Here is a 16,254-nt window from a genome sequence, read left to right as displayed (position 1 = left end):
CTTTCAGTTTCTAATGTTTGTTGGAAGTTAAAGACAGGCTCTCTGTTGCATTTATTAGGAAATATTTTGCCTGGCCCCAGTCTATAATCCTAGCACCTAAAGAGGCTCAGATGAGGAGAATGTTGGCTTGAAGCAAAAGCAGAGAATTCCATGAAACTCCATCTCCAAAACTATGTATATTTACGCATATATAATTATATATAACATATTTAATATGTAATATATTTGTGAAATATATACATATATACATACTATATATCTGCAGAAGATGGGCACACTGAAACAATTGAAGGCACTGATTTAATTTCACTGCTGTCATTCTACTTTAATGATTTCATTGAATGTCCTGTCCAATATATATTTGTACATATCAGGCAAGCTGTACCCCATGTCACATATGAGTGTAAGAATAATAGGGTTTAGCTTATTATATAGTAGCTCATCAGGACAGAGGAAATATTCCTCAACTTGCTTGAGCCAATCTTTATTGTTTGTTCCATACTGTGCCTCTCCTTTGGGTCTGCAGTTTTCAGTTTCAAGATGATATTTTTTTCTTTTAGAGACAAGTGAATGGAGAAATGTATGTGACCTCCAAGACAATTACCTCTATCTGGCTAAAATTCATATATTCAAATGGGAAATGTGCCATCCCCATAGAATACAAACGAGGACTCCCAAGCACCAGATGTCTACATTGCAACAATTGTAATTTCCATGCAGGAATATTTTATAGGGACAAAATTAAGGTACCAAATATGTCCTTCAGCAACTACCCTTGGGAAATCCTCATGCTCATGCTAAAGTCATTGACCTTCACATTGCCTTTGTTATGCAACACAATGTTATTGGGTTTAATGTCTCAGTGTTCATTTATATATTCATTAAAGTAATGCACAGTACTCACAATCTGAACAATCTCGTGACTTCATTCTTGAATAGGTGTTATGATTTTCACATATATGTCAGGAGGTCTCTGGATGGCCAGTTCCACTACCAGGTATTGCTGCTGATCCTTTTCCCTCACCAGGTATGACCTAATCATGTGTGAGTGATGGAAAAACTTAATAATATCCATCTAATTTTTTAATTTTTTTGTGGGTCCTAGGGCTTGTAGTCTGGGCCTAGGCACTGTGGCCGATCTCCTCAGCTTAAGGCTAGTGCTCTACCACTTGAGCGACAGCACCACTTCCAGCTTTTTTTGTTCTTGTGATGCTAAGGAATTGAACCCAGGGCCTCCTGAGTTCAAACATCTACTACTGATCCACAATCCTGGCCTGTCCATCTCATATTTGATCTGACAATTGTTGAACTCTCCCTTTAGGATTATTTTCATTACCACCTTAGTGTCTATGAGGTGGTGCTAGGTCAACTTTACATATCCATAGCTACCATAGTCAATGATCTCCTCCTTCACACTGTATTGTTCAGGGAAAATCTCCTGCCATGGCCAATAATCTCCTTCATACTGTCTTGTTCAGTGAAAATCTCCTTTTCCTAAGAGCTTGAGGATAATTCACTGTGTTCCCCCATCTTTTGCTAGGATAGCAAGAAGTAAATCTACCTAAATTTAGCTAAGCAAATAACAACCCCAGAGCAATAACCAAACGGAAATACTCAAACCCAAACAAAACATAGCCCCCCTCCAAATAAAAAAAAAAAACTACCACACACTCAAAATTGTCAATGTAGAACTGAGTCCAGCAGGTCACCAGGAAATCCCAGCACTTTAATGGACTGCAGAGACCACTCACAATGGCTGCAATGGACCAATCACAGGTTGGCATAAACCCACTGGCTCTTTTAGTCTTGAGCCTGTAGGACTGTTGCCAAGGATTCTACAGGTATGCGAGGCGCACAGAATGATGCCATGCTACAGCCATGGCAGTGTTGCAGGAACTACCAGGGCATCAGCCAATGCCTTCTGTCCTTGGTGGCTGCAGGTCCTAGTGTTTGATCCTATAATTTTTTCCTTCAGTACCATCCATGTCCTCATGTCTGATCCAGTTAGAACGCTGGCCATGTGCAGGAGCCAAACATACACCAGTGGCTTCCATTCAACATATGTGCAGGTCTTGGAACTTGCTCCAACAATTTAAAAACAAAGTGAATTCTTATGTATTTTAGGTGCAGAGGGTACATGACAAAGGGTCCAATTGGAAATTTTCACTAAAGTGGATCCAGATTTTTTTTTAACTTGATAATAAAGAGAAAATTCAAAGAAGTAGTGAAGGCATATGAGGTGTCCATATTTGTTGAATTATAACCCCCTTACACAACTGCTTAAAATAACATTAAAGTCTTTATTTGTTATGGACTTTATGTATTGTTGGAAACATACAATAGATCATTTTTGGTCTTTAAAAATCGTAATATCAGAGCCGGGCACTTTTGGCTCACGTCTGTAATCCTAGTTACTCAGGATGCTGACACCTGAAAATCACAGTTCAAAGCCAGAACATGCAGGAAAGTCTGTGAGACTCTTTTCTCCAATAACCCACAAAAAACCGGAAGTGGCACTGTGGATCAAGTGGTAGAGTGTTCGCCTTGAGCTGAAGAGCTGAGGGATAGCTCCCAAGCCCAGAGTTCAAGCCCCATGACCAACAAAATAAATAAATAAATAAAAAGTTATAATATCAGTATGAACTTTGGTGTTTTCTTAATGGAATCCAAGATTAGCTGCGTAGCTCTTGAGAGGAACTAAAAGAATAACACACGTTTGAATAATAACATATAACAATAACATGCGTTTGAAAGAAGGCAGGAAGTATCAGCCTACTGCAAAGTGACTATTGCCAGGATGAATCCCCTATAGAAATACTTTTTTTCCTTTTCAGTATTTACTAATAAAATCCATCCTTGTATTAATGGCAATACATTACTACTTTAATATAAATTAAGCACGTTCTCTATTCAACTCAGTAAATTTTGACAACTATTTAATTATGTAATCTTGAGTCCCTTATAAAGTCAATAAGTTGGCACTTTTGTCATTTACCTTAAAATGCAACGTAACTAAGACCAAGAAAGTTTTATAGTTAGGTGGGTCATGAAAGCAGCTGTTTTCTCACTTAAAAATTAAATCCAGTAGGATACTTCATGGAATCCAAAATCTGAACAGCTGCTCTAACTTTTGGATTTTAAAGACCTCATCAATTTACTCAAGATATTCAAGGTCTTTTTCTTTAAATCTAGAATGATTGATGTTAAAATAATAGTGGTATCACTTCAGAATCATCTGATACTGTAGCAAAATGCCTTATGCCATACAGCTCCATGAAACGGGTTATTAACATCTATAAGAGTGAGAGAAAAGAGAGTATTATCCTTTCCAAAGACAGTTTCTTAACAGATAGTTTACATCAGCATTCTTGAAATCCATAAGGCAGTGTGTTGATATGCTCAAAGTGAAGAACAAAGGTTGGAGTAGGGGACTTATGTAATAGAACCCCTGCCTAGAATATTGGAGGTCATCAGCTTGAACTCTCCTATGGCCAAATCCATCAATATTCCTTTAGAGAAAGAGTTATAGCTGTGTATTTCAATTTCATTGTGATGTTATAAAAAATTCCTTAACCCGTAAGAAAGCCCCCATTTGACCACAGGTGTGCATTGTAGGAAAAAAGATAAATCAATAAAAGCAAATTCAAATAGTCTGAGACACTTACACAAGTTCTGGACATCATTTTCTCTTGGGCTGCTGCTGTGCAGGCCCAATATTTGATCTGAAGTGAAACTTGGAATTACAACAGTTAAAACCCAAAGTCTAGTAACCTCTAAATGGCCTGTGTAACTCCTTAGTTCTCATACCTGACACTGTGACTTAGTGGGAAAGGCAGAGGGCAGATTCCCAGCTATTGCAGACTTCTGCCATAGTGAACAATGAGCTACCAACTTCAGTCATGTGTTTCCAGTACAGACTTGGTTCAGGTCTTTGAACCTGAGTGTAGAAGTTTGACTCTCCATAGTGTGAATTGGAAATTTGGCCTCTTAGTAAGATAGGTTTGGAGGACATTGGGTAACTGTGGGCTAGTCTATTTTAATAGCTTCTCCTTTATGCACATTTGGTTTAGATGCAGAGATACATAACTAACTAGTAGGAGTGGTCACCTAGGGTAGAGCAAGAGAGCCACAGGAGAGGGACAGAGATCAAACTCATGCCATCTGCCATTTTATGCTGCTTGAATTGACAAGTTCTGCATGAATTTTAGTAATTCAAGAATAAAAACTATGGGTTGGGAAGGTGGCTCAGTGGTAGATCACTTGCCTTGTATGCATGAGGCCCTGGGTTCCATTCCTCAGCACCATATAAGCAGAAAAGTGCCCGAAAGTGGCGCTGTGGCTCAAGTGGTATAGCTCTAGCCTTGAAGTGAAGAGCTGAGGGACATCGTCCAGGCCCGGAGTTCAAGCCCACGACTTCCCCCTCCAAGAAAAGAATAAAAATTAACATTACATATAGATTTTTTAATTGCCTCTTTGCTTCTGACAAAAATTTAAAGTAAAAATGAATTTAAATGGAAAGGCAGTATGGTAAGGCAGGGAAAAGTAATGGAGCACTGATTGTGGACAGCTTCTGAAGTCCAATCAGGAGGCTTTATTTACCAACAATGGGAAATAATATGAAACTATGTAACAAGAGAGGGCCTGCCTGCCTTTTCTCAGCAACAATGCAGCCCTGTCTGCTTTCCTTAGCAACAGCCCTGCCTGTCTTTCCTCATTTATGCCAGAGCCAAAGGGCTCAGTATACCATGACTACGGGAGGATGTTAGAGCTGTCTTTGTAAGATGAAAAAGAAGAAGCCCTGGATCCCTGGATATGTCTGGAAACCTAGAAAGCCTCTGGAGCCTTAAACTTTTAGGCTTTTAGATACCAGTCTTCCACAGAAATTAAACATTTAGAGAGAAAGCCAAGATGTGCTCTGAGGTATGTAGATTCCCTTACTCAAAGAACATAAAGACCTCCTAATGACACAATCCTCCCTGCAAACAACAGCCCTTCCTAGTGAGGCTCGGATTAGAAGGCACATTAATCTTTTCTACCTGCCAGAAACCAGCCCACACCCTGAGGGCACCAGGACAGCAGGGAGGGGGGCTCATCCTTGTCACAAACCAAGGATGAAGCTCAGAGGAACACACATAATCTAATAATTTACTCAGACCTCCTAAAATTCCAACACCTTCCAGAAGGTGTTGGATCAAAAAGATCAAGCTGTCATGCCCAGCTCTAAAGCCCAAATTCCCCACCCAGTGTGAGCCCAATTGAGTGACATACAAGCCAAGTACGGCTCTCTGATAAATTTCCTAAAACCATTAGACTCCATGCCAGCATGATGTCACTTGTCTTCTGGTGACAAAGCCTCGGGATCTTTCAAGAGAGAAGCTGTCAGGACCTTAACTCCACCTGCCATGGGCAGTTCAGAAGCTTTACTATTTTGCTCCCTCAGCGACTAGTTTAATTTTGGGATAATCTCACCAACACAGTCTCCTAATATTACTGTCCCAAGGGGAGACCCTCCATCCAACCAAACAGTCAAACAAACTGGAGGTGTTCTCTTTGGGCAGGACAGACCAGCCTTTCCATGAGTCTATTTCCAGGGGCTCCCTTTCCCCCCAGATGCCTTGGAAGGGACATCTGCTCCCTCCAGCAGCAGGCCTGCCATTCCTCCCAGACCTGCACTGACCACAGCAGCTTCTAGACAGCTGGACACTGCATGTCCAAGTTAGGAGAAGTGTTGTCTCCAAGTTGTATGATTCAGGAGATGCTAGGCAGTTTTTTGTGCTGGCAGGTGTGCCAGGTTGAGGACTCTGCAAAGCCAACCAGCAAGGGTTCACCTACCAGCCTGCCCAGTGTGCAGCTGGCCAAGCCTGGTGTCTGCTTGGGCTCTTGTTTCTCTAGATCTGCAGAGTTAAGGAACCTTCAGATTCCCTCTGCCAGAGCCAGCACTGAATTGCCCACAAAGAGTGCCAACTGCTCCTGGTCCATCTACTGCTGTCTTTAGCAATTTCCCCCCACTAGCATGGAACTCTCTGGTGCAACCAGTCTTAGTGGGATATGTCTGGGTAGCAAGCACGCACCTGTTTTCATTTGTAAGCCAGCAGACTACTAATACAGGCTCATCATCTGCCTCGTGCCAACCTGGACAGCCCTGCCCCTCCCAGCTTCAAAGCCCACCCTGTGTTTAGGGGTCCCCTGAGCTCAGGTTCTGCTCCCGAACCTGCCCATATATTCTGAAAAAAGCCCAGAGAAATACTTGGACTTTTTTGTGCCCCAGAAGTCAGGCCACAGTGAGGCTTATTCAACCCCTGCCTTGCTCCAAGCATATCTTCCAACAGAACACCCCCAGGCTCCACTGCAGACTTCTGATAGGTAAAACAAGAGGCTGTGCTTGTGCTGTCCACAGTCACTAGCCAGCAGTCCTGTCAAAGGGGCATCTGCTAAGGCCTCCCAAGTAGATACAGGGGCTCTGACATGAAGACAGAGGCAGGCAGGTGCATCCGTGCAGGCTGACTTTGGAGCAGCTCCTCTTCCAGGTGCAGACCTCCTGCCTTTGAATCAGATCATGACATTGCAAAGATCACAGCACACACTAGAAGAACCCAATAAGCAATGACCCTGTGCTCAAAAACCTGACAGAGGCGGGAAATCAGAGAGAGAGAGAGAGAGAGAGAGAGAGAGAGAGAGAGAGAGAGAGAGAGAGAGAGAGAGAGAGAGAGAGAGAGAGAGAGAGAGAGAGAGAGAGAGAGAGAGAGAGAAGGCTAGCTGTGCTTTGATGCTGTTTCAATATCCTTGCCAAGAAAAGCATATTTTTATCTAGAAATAAAGAGGAAAACTTCGAACTCTAATATAGATCAATCTAAACTTCCTACCATAAACAATCACAAAAGTGGAAGCTGTTTGATAATAAATATATGTATATAAATGTACATGTAATATAAATATGTAGGTATGTATATGTATATTCAAATATACAATTTGAATATATATGTATAATGTATAGATGTTTAAAGTACAGAGGGAAAAAAGTAATACATACTATTTGAAGGAATAATAACAAATACCTTCCAAATTTTGATTGAAAGCATGAACCCTTCTATGCAGGAATCTAGCAGCTCAAAAAGTCAATTAACATAATTACCCAGGTCCACACTAAGACACATTCTAATTAAATAAAGACAGAAAACCTCCCAAAGCACAGAGACAACTCATCACACCCAAGTGATCTTCAATGTTATTATGAAAAATTTCTCATGAGAAAATAGGTTAACTATTGGACAACAAGGGCAACAAATTTAAAGAGCTAAAAGGACATATCTAAAACCCACCTTTCTAACAAATATACTTCTTCCAAATGTAAGAGATGAGCTAAGTACCCACTGATGGCTAAGGCCTATAATCCTAACTACTCAGGAAGGTGAATTGTGAGGATTGTGGCTCAAATCCAGCCTGGAACTTGTCTCTCAGGAGGAAGTTGTAGCACACAGGTGTCCTTGAGAAGAAGGGAGGCCTTTGTACAGGGCCATTGCTGGAACAAGACATAGGATAAGGTGGCCATCAAGAATGGAGGCTATTAGCTAGTGTCTCCACTGAAGCAATTTATAATATGCAGTAGTCCTCTAGAAAATCACAGGATTTTGACCACTGTCCTAGTGGTTTCAGAAATGCCATGATAAAGACCAGAGCAACTTCAAACCCACCTGGAGTCCTTAGCAACAGTCTTTGAGTGTCAATTTTGGCAGGCTATGATTGCTCCACTATTTCTCTGACCTCACTGGCCCAGACTCTGATTGGTCCATTTACTCCATGATATCACTATGCCTGGTTGTGATTGCTCCAAGGTGTGAGGCCCTGTAGAATATATAGGAAGCCACCATGTTCCAACCTATGTCAGTTAACAGATCTGGGAGCTCTTGCTTGATGAACTGCTGGACTGACTCAAAGCTGATTGTTTTGGTTGTGGGGACTGGTTGTTGTTTGGATTTTGGTATTTCTTTTTACTTTTTCTGGGTTTTCCAATATTTTATTTAGTTTATTTTAGGTAGGATTGCTACCTAAATAGCAGAAGGATGGAAGAACACAAGAATCAAGCTCAAGCTCCTTGAAGGAAGAGATCACCAAACAATACCAGATGAAAGAGCTCATCCACAAAGGTACCTATGGACAAGTGAAGCTGGCACATCCCCAACTCACAGACAAGGATGTGGCATTTAAAATACTCTAGAAGTGAGAGTCCTCATCATTGGATAAAAAATGAGGTGGACATTTTTAAGAAGGTATGGCACAAACACATCATTAGGTTGTACTAAGTGAAGGAGAAGGAAGAGTATGTATATCTCATCATGGAACTGGCCATTAGGGGATACCTCTTGGGGTGGATCTGAAAATCCTGCCATCAATATGAGGATGAAACCAGGAGGCTCATCATACAAATTGTAAGTGTTGTTCACCACCTATACCAAAACAGAATCACACGGACCTTAAATCCAACAACATCCTATTGGACACCAAAGGCAATATCAAGGTCAGTGGTTTGAGTCTGAGCATCTGGTTCACCCCGGGGCAATTCCTAACACATGTATGTGGTGCTGTGCTATTCTATCCCCCTGAAATATTCCTGGAAGGAAGAAATGATGCCAGGTGCAAGGGAGACTGAGATCTGAGGATCAGGGTTCAAAGCCAGCTCAGGTTGGCTCTACCATCTGAACAGATTCATACTGATACCAAAGACTAATTTGAGGAGGAGAAGGCAGAGGACAGAGTTGGCTAGCAAAATAGCTGCCACTCTTCTCAGAACAAGCTGCTGAATTTGGGCCTAGGAACAGAGCAATTCCAGCCAAGAGATATCAAAGATAACCTCACTTGAAAGCCAGCAGACTGTTATTGGGATGGAAGAGATTTGTAGGGGGTCTACTAAAAAAATATTTGTAAGTGGGACCCAAGAATGGAGATCAAAATATTGTTTGCCCAGCAATGCCCTCAGTCCATCCCAGAAGACAGGTGCACCAACTGCCTTAGGAGGAATTCCAGACAAGGGGCACCTTGTACTGCACTGATAAACTGACATTGTAGTTATTAAAGCATATAATTTTTGTGCATTATATCAGTTCCTTGCACATGCAAAACGATTTGAATTATATTTAAACTACACCTTAGTCTTTAAAAATGTAGTTTGATTTATTTTATTCTATGTTATTCAAGATGAGTCTCATTATGTAGCCAAGACTGTTCTCAACTTCATAATTCTACTGCCTAGGTACAGGTGTGTACCTCCATGTCATCCATCATACTATAATATGCACCTTTTCTTAAGTTTTAATATTTTATTTATCCCTTGGCAGTACTGGGGTTTTGATTCAGAGGCTGCTAGGCAAGCAAGTGCTCTATTCCTGCCCCAGTCCTTGCTCTTCATTTTACTTTAGATAATCTCTTATTGTGTTATTTTGCCTGGGTCTTTATCAGACTGTGATTGTAATGTATTTTTCTGCTGGGAAGCTGACATCTACCTCAGATAGTTCAAACCCTTTTTGTCTTTTTATAGTTTTAGTAAATATATTTTTTCTTATAATAAAGATGGTACACAGAGTCATTACAATATATGTCATTTTAAAATTCAAAACCTTATTTTAAAAGAGTTAACGTGCATATAATCACTAAAATTTATCTCTAGAAAAAATGATTACCAGAATAAATGTTTTTGGAGGCTGGGTCAGTGGCATTTGGTATTGTTCTCACTTCAGCTCTAGACAATGCTACATAGTTCCAGACCTGCATGGCCTAAATAAAACCAAGTAAAAAGTAAAAAAAAATTATCCTTGAGGGCACAGCTGTGGAAGATTTGAAATACTTTTGTACATTTTATTGACCATTTGTACATTTCTGTGGTGATGAAAGTGATGTAGCAATAATGTTAGAATTTGACACATTCTTCTAACATAGCATAGCATTACCACATGTCCCAGCAATTCCGTTGCTCATTGTATACCCAAAAGAACTGAAAACAAAACCAATAGCTCACATGCCAACGATAACATCAGCAATGTTTACAATAGTCAGGAGTTGTAAACACCTGGAGTGTCTATCAGATGAATAGGTTTATAAAACGTGAGGTATGCATAAATGATGACTCATCCACAAAAGGCTGCAATTAATATATATCTGTCATGGAAGGACACAAAAATAATCTATTATGTGAAATATATTGACTAAACCATTTCATAAGAGAAAAATGGAAGATTAAAAGTTTCTGGGGCAGGTCATTGGGGGTGATTAATACTCAATGATTGTGTGGATTCCATCAGTATTGAAAAGAAAGTTCGCGAACAGAGGTAATGGTTACAAAGTAGTGTGGATATAATTAATATCACTGAATTGTATTCCTTCCTCCTAGCAATCATAAGGCCCTGTTTTCAACCCCCTGCACATCCAAAAAAAGAAATGCTAAATCTTCCTTCTGTTACCTGCCTTGAATGGTCGGTGCTCTTCTACTGTTATGATTGTATTCCTCAGAGGATCTCTGGTGGATCTCTGATGTTTATTCGTACATTTACATATGATCCATCATTTGAATATTGAGTTTGAATTTTAAAGGATTTGTGAATTAAAATGAGGGCAGTGGCTGTAGTTTAACTCGAGGCTAAGGAAGGAAGATCCCTATTCAGACAAGGCTGCATAGAAAGATCATTTCCAAATCACCATACTAGTGCTGAAATTGGAGGGACAATTGCTTGTACGTAATTACAAGTGAGAGAAAAGTAAGAGATAAGTTTCTGATCACATTAGATTTTGGTCATGTCAGTTTAGATTTAATATTTGCATGAATTTTAAAAATTTTCCTTTCCCCTTACTTTCAGTATGTTATTTTGAAATTTTGTAGTGTGTTCTTGTTTGCTGCATTTAAAAGAAACATAGTTTTCCTTTGCATTATATTAACATTTTTTGTACTACATTGTGTTTTTACTTTTGAAAGATTTTATGGTTTTTTTTCTCAATCTAGAGAATGGCCACTGCCTCAGAGATTTTGCTCAGTTCTGCCAACTGAGTCACAGCGCAACTTCCAGCTTCTTCCTTTTTGAAAAGTCTCAGGCAAAGCCCAGCATGACTAAGGAAGTTGAAATCTGAGGCTCTTGGTTTGAAGCCAGTCTGAGCAGCAAAGTCTGAGGTTCTTTTATTTTCCATTGGTTGTGGGGCCTGAACTCTAGGCCTAGGCGCTGTCCCTCAGCATTCCAGCTTAAGGTTAGCGCTCTATCAATTGAGCTGCAGCACCATTTCCGGCTTTTTTTTTTATATGTGGTTCTGAGGAAACAAATCCAGGGTCTCATGCATGCAAGGCAAGCACTCAACCACTGAGCCAACTTCCCAGCCGGAGTCTGAGATTCTTAACTCCAATTAATCACCAAGAAGCTGGAGTGGTAGGACTTTAGCCTTGAGTAAAACAGGGCAAGTTCAATTCTTCGTACTGGTAATTACATGCACAAGTCTCATGGACATTTTTGGTAGGTCTGGCTTTGAACTGCAGCCCTTAGATTTCAGCATCCTGGGTAGCTAGGATTTACAGGCATAAGCAACCAGCCTCTGTCTTATTTTACTATTTTTATCCAGCTCTTCCCTTCAACCTCAATGCTTTTTTATTGCGGTCAATAGACCTAATCTCTGGGCCTCATTGCTGTTTCTTAACTATTTTTACGGAGGGTAGGGTTTGAACTCTAGGCCTGAGTGCTGTCTTTGAGCTCTTCAGCTTAAGGTGAATGCTCGAGTTATTCACCCACAGTGTCACTTAAGGTTTTCTGGTGGTTAATTGGACATAAGAGTCTCATGAAGTTTCCTTCCCAGGAAGGCTTTGAACCGTGATTTTCATACCTCAGCCTCCTGAGTAGCTAGGAATACAAGACAGAACCACCAGTGTCCTTGTGTTTCTTAGCTTTTTGGCTCAAGGATGATGTTTTACAACTTCCACAGCTCAGCTTTTAGCTTTTTTCTGGCTTATGGACATAAGATTCTAATGTACTTTTCTGTGTAGTCTGGCTACAAACTGATCCTCAGATTTCAGATTCCTGAGGTGCTCCAATTATACACATGAAACACATAACCATTGCCCATTTTAAAATGTTAATATGTTCTTTTTTCCACTTAAAATTTTTTTTCATTTTTTAAAAATTTTTTATTGTATATGTGCTAGTCCTGGGGCTACAAATCAGAGACTGGATACAATGCCAGAACTTTTCCTTCAAGACTAGTGGCTTACTAAATGAGCCAAAGGAAAGCTTGTAGATATACTTGTTTTGTCTTGGTGCTTGAACTAAGGCCCCAGGTGCTGTCCTAAAAAGTGATTAAAAAGTGATTGCCTAGTTTGCCATTTAAGTCACAGCTCAACTCCTTTTTTAATTCTTGGTAGCTAATAGGAGATGAGCCTTATGAAAAGCCCCGCATGAATCAGTTGCCTGAAATCTGAGGATCATGGTTCAAAGCCACCCAGGGCAGGAAAGTCCATGGGACTTTTAGCTCCAATTTATCAATGAAAAGTTGGGAGTGGTGGAGCTCTATCCTTGAACAAAACATTCTCAAGCCATAGGATAGCACACAGATGCACACAGAGAGAAAGCCTTATGGACTTTCTTGTATGGGCTAACTTGGACCTATGCTCCTCAGATTTCATCCTCTCTTCATCCTCTCTCCGTTTAAAATGTTATTGGTCCTGCGGCTTCACCTCTGACTCTGGGACCTATATCTTAGCTTTCACAATCAATGCTGGTGTTTTTAACATCTCTGCCACAGCTCAAGGTTTTGTGCTGTGTAACTGGAGATAAGAGTCAAAAGCAGGTTCCTGCCCTGGCTGACTTGACACTGCAATCCTCAGATGTCAGCCTCTTGTGTAGTAAGGATTACACACATGACCAGCAACATTTGGGTCATTTTAAAACTTTAATATGTGCTTGCTTCCACCTCCTTTTATTTTTATTATTTTTTTTTATTTTTGCTTGTCCTGGGAGTAGAAATTGAATTTCAGATGCTCTCTCAGTGCATACATGGGACTAACCATAACATTTGGCATTTGTGGGGAAGTTAATTGGAGAGAAGAGCTATGCCAGATTCAGGAGGCTGAAAATTGAAGAAAGTCCTTAATGCTCTCTTCTATAATTAACCACTAAAGGCTAACTTGGACTTCCTATCACTCTACAATCCCTCATGACGGACCTGGTCATCTACAGACACTTTCTTGTAAATGTCATCCTTTGAAAACATAATTCTATTTGTTCCTCATCTTAAGATCTAAACCTACATAGCGCTGATCTCAATTAGTCATGGAATACCAAATATGATAGGAAGACAAACCTGAGAGAGACACATGCAATACAAAAGCAGAGCTTGCTCAGTTCCTCAGCACTCAAAGAGGGGAGGATTTGGAAGGGGGAGGAGAACTTCATGAGCCTTTCTACTCTTTATTTTAGCAGTAGGTTGTGGGAAATGTGTGGTTTTATTTCAACATGAAAATATCTCAATGCATGGCGATCTTGCCTGATGGGTTTATATTTTCTGCATAAATGTTATGGAAACTCATACATAACTCTCTTTTCATCCTGCAGTAAAGGTCAAAGCAGCAGGAAATGGAGATGATAACAGATGATCGCCAGAGTCACAACTTAAGAAGGTTTCAGAGGATGGGGATTTTCCCTTGACTCCTTTTCCACTTCCTTCTTATAGCTTGTAACTGTAGGGTTGATGTTGACAGTTGTTTGTGGGAATTTTTGTTTTTCTCCATATCCAAGTCTTATCTCTGCTTAGTTTGCTTCTCTATGCAGTATTTGACTTGCTCAACTCCTGCCTGATTGCATCAACGAACTCCTCTTTCAGCTTGGTTAGTTCTTTTCTGATCTCATCTAAAATATCCTGCTTTAGTCTGTCACAGTCAAGGCTTTCTGTCTGGACCCCGTCGGCACTGGGCTGGGACAAGGGTGTGGACTTATAATGGCTCATAGGACCTGTAGTCAAAAACAATCTGATTTTTCCTTGGAGAATCTCATCTGGAGATGACGGGTGACTTGCTGCCATTCATTGTATTTGTTCTTTCCCAAGGTTTCCTGGTTGGTTCAGGTGTACTTGTTGATGAGACCTTAGAAGTTACAGGTTCTGATTCTTCATTTTTTGCTTCTATTATTGATCCCTTTTCGGCCATTCTCCTTCTGGCCATCAGGGGACTCATTTCCTCCATTAAGCTGCTACCTGCCAAGAGAACGGGTCCATTTCCACCACCCATGTCTGTTTTAGCTGACACGGAGTTCACATCTGTGAACATCGGGCAAAGAGACATCTTCCACCCATGACAATTTCCTAAGCTTGGCTCCAGCAATCGCAGCTGCAAGTCCAGTTAAAGGACGATTGTCTTCTGAAAAGGATCCCAGAAAAAAAAATACGGATGCTGGAAGGGAGGGGCAGGAGGTGGTACAGGAGAGGGGCTTGATTAGGAAGAGGGGGTGGGGGAAGAGGGCCAGAGGCTAGCAGTGGGGGTTAAGGAGGAGAGAATACAGAGGCCTGGGCTGGACCTGGTGGGAGTGTGGAGCAGATGGAGATGCAGGTGGTCCCAAGATAACACCCTGCTGGGCTGGAGCCTCCGACAACTGAGAGGCTTCCTGAAAGCCTGGCTCAGAAGCAGAGGGTTCTCCCCTCTCAGAGTTTACAGGGGTCTCCACAAAGGCAGAGGTGGCAGTACTCGGCACTCTGCTCTCTTGATCCCATTCCTCTTGCTCCAGCTGCTCCATCTGCTCCCGCTCCAGCTGCTCCACCTCTCTCTTTCCAACTTCTCTCCAGCCTCTCTCTCTCTACTTTTCTCTCTCTGGTCTTTCCCTCTCCATTTTTTCTCTCTCCAGCTTGTCCCTCTCCAGCTCCTTCTGACATTTCTGTTCTTGCAGTTGTCTTCTTTGGATGTCCAACTCTTCTTCGTATGGGCCATTTTGAATTTGATCAGGCAGTTGTGAATTTTGTCTAGGCAATGTTGGTCCTGCCTCCTGTGAATTCAGCACTTCTAAGGCAATGCATGCCTTAGATGCCTATGATTCACATAGCACTTGTGAAGACATTAGCATCCTCTTTGCTGCCATAGTTAAGACTGTACATCTGCTTGGCATCTCACCACTGGTGGAAGGTCTGTGTTGCTTGATTATACTTTAATCCTTTGGGGATGGCACAGTTGATCACCAATTGATAATCCTGGATCTTCCTGCCCAGCACTCTGAATGTGTTGTTGCCTGTATGATGATGGATATTAACTCTGCTGAACCACAGCTGGCATCCACTTTTATTGGCATCATCACAAGCCAATGCAGCAGCTCTTGCCTGACTCATTGAGCCAGCAGGCCTGATGCATGCGGCACGGGAGTGGGCTCCTCTGGGACCTCAGGGTTGGCTCATTCAGTGCTTCTCTGCTATACTGGTGGCCAGCTACTCCATCACCTGCTGTCGCGCCGGCCAGGCCTGGGTTGCAGGGTAGGTGGGCCGCTTTGGCTGCCTGCTGCTGCCGCTGCTGCTGCACAGGCCCCTGAGGACCGCGAGGACCAAGAGGACTGCAGCCGTCCCAGCCGTTGGAGGATAGTGGGGCATGCCAGGAGGCGCTGGTGCGGGGCGTGTGGAACACTCTGGCTCTTCCCTCGCCCCTGCCCTCCCCTACCGCTGTTGCCCTCCCCGTCTCTTCCCCCGTATAAGTAAACTTTTATATCTTACAAAAATAACTTTTACCTGGGGACTGGTGGTTCATGCCTGTAATCCTACTCAAGAGGCTGACATCGAGGATCACAGTTTGAAGCCAACATAGGTAGAAAAGTCTGTGAAATTCTTATCTCCACTACACTACCAAATATACTAGAAGTGTGGCTATGACTCAAGTAGTAAAGTGCTAGCCTTCATCAAATTATCTCAGAGCCCAGGCCACGAGTTCAATCCCCTGTACTGGTAAAAAAAAGAAAAGTTTCATTAGTTTATATTATACTAGGATTATGGTGTGTGACACCAGTGCTGGGATTCAGAAACAACTTTTGTAGTAGCTGCCACTTTTGATCTTTTCCCTAGGAGTTTTTATGTTTTTTTTTATCCATGCCTTATATTTACATTCCACTAATGGAATCATTTTTTTGGTTGGAGGCACATTTCAATAATTCAATAACATATCAAAAAGACATTTTTCGTTATTTTAAATAGAGAAGGGAAACATATGCTGAGTCTGAGCCCAGCAGAGAATGAATGATGGTTTGATTGCAGATATGTGGAATGTAT

The 16,254-nt window shown here is 41.5% G+C and overlaps 1 pseudogene; it reads right to left on the bottom strand.

Moving 5' to 3' along the window:
• Nucleotides 1-13,782: 13,782 nt before the first annotated feature.
• Nucleotides 13,783-15,330, bottom strand: LOC138818545 (protein enabled homolog; annotated as a pseudogene).
• Nucleotides 15,331-16,254: the final 924 nt, after the last annotated feature.

Source organism: Dipodomys merriami, unplaced genomic scaffold (assembly GCF_024711535.1).
Source record: "Dipodomys merriami isolate MVZ:Mamm:240054 unplaced genomic scaffold, mDipMer1.0.p SCAF_778, whole genome shotgun sequence".
Taxonomy (NCBI): Eukaryota; Metazoa; Chordata; class Mammalia; order Rodentia; family Heteromyidae; genus Dipodomys; species Dipodomys merriami.
The sequence above is the reverse complement of the archived record's forward strand: the minus strand, read 5'-3'. Positions and strand labels throughout refer to the sequence as shown.